Source organism: Diceros bicornis, chromosome 18 (genome assembly GCF_020826845.1).
Source record: "Diceros bicornis minor isolate mBicDic1 chromosome 18, mDicBic1.mat.cur, whole genome shotgun sequence".
NCBI classification, from domain to species: Eukaryota; Metazoa; Chordata; class Mammalia; order Perissodactyla; family Rhinocerotidae; genus Diceros; species Diceros bicornis.
The window spans coordinates 11,347,906-11,349,469 of NC_080757.1; positions in this window are offsets into that span (position 1 = coordinate 11,347,906).

The window sequence follows — 1,564 nt, forward strand, 5'->3', positions numbered from 1 at the left end:
AAAGAAATCATTCATTCACCCCATATCCTTTTAGGGTTTTTAACTTCATCATCCTTATCTGACTTGGGATCATCGGAACTAATATCTCCAAGCCCTTTGTCCCTGTTGATATCAGTTATTACAAGAAGCCTAGGTCTCCATTTCATCTCTTGTACTCAGACTGTAATCTCCAAACTCCAAACTCCTGGCATGATTGATCAAGAAAAAAAAAGGAAGAATGTACAAATAAACCAGATTAGCAATGAAATGTAGCCCTAATTACAGTTGCTGCAGATAATTAATAAATAAGAGAATATTTTGAACATGACAATAAATTTGATGAAATTTTTTAAACTTCCTAGAAAGAGTAGAACTAAATCTGACTAAAGAAAAAATATGATTTGAATGGTTCTACAAAGAATATTCATAGGTAGTTAAAAATATTCCCACCAAAAAAACCCCATCACAAACAGACAATTGTAAAGATGAGTTCTATTAAACATTCAATGAAAAGATAATACCATAGAGATGATCTTCTAGAAAAAAACGCAAAAAAATGAGAAAGACTATCCAACTCACTAAGGGTAATTATAAGGATCTTAAACCAGAAAAGGATTGCTCAAGAAATGATCATTATAAGCTAACCAAAATAAGAACATACATGCAAAAATTGTCATCAAAATATTAATGATTTTGGAATTCAACAATGTATAAAATGACAAATGGGATATAGCTCAAGAATGCAAAGTTGGTTTAAATAAAGATTAAAAACTTTATTTAGATGCACGTCCAATAAAAGTCACCATAGGTTTTATGTGGAGAATGACAAGCTGATATAATACTTGTGTGAAAGGCCAAGAGTCCAAGAGAAGCCAAGGCACCTCTCAAGGACAAATTGGAAAAATATGTCTTATGAAATAGTAGATTATGTTAACTATAAAGTTGTGTAGGGCCGGCCCCGTGGCTTGGCAGTTAGGTGCGCGCGCTCCGCTGCTGGCGGCCCGGGTTCGGATCCTGGGCGCGCACGACGCACCGCTTCTCCGGCCATGCTGAGGCCGCAACTAGAAGGATGTGCAACTATGACATACAACTATCTACTGGGGCTTTGGGGGGAAAATAAATAAAATCTTTAAAAATAAATACATAAATAAATAAATAAATAAGTTGTGTAATATGTCAGTGTGGTGCAGCGTAAGACAAACATGTGATTGGAACAGGATAGGAAGCTCAAAAATACTCCCATTCAGATATGGCAACTTGATTTATGTTGGCATTATAGATCAGGGAGAGAGGATGGGCTCTTCAATAAACCGTGCTGGGATCAACTCAAGAGAGTTGATAGGTCTTGAGGTATGGAAGAAGAGCTGGAGAATCTTGGCATACAAGATAAGGGGTCAGAAATGAGGTTTTCAGAATTAAAGGTATAAAAGAAACAGGGGAACCTGGGTGAAATGAAAAGAATTAGAGGCTTTGAGACCAGGACATGAGACAGATCTCAGGCAGTGAAAGATATTTGGAGATACAGAAAAGAATTTCTGTCTGTGGTTGTGGCCTCCAGACTTGATGGCTCACACTTGGTGTGTAC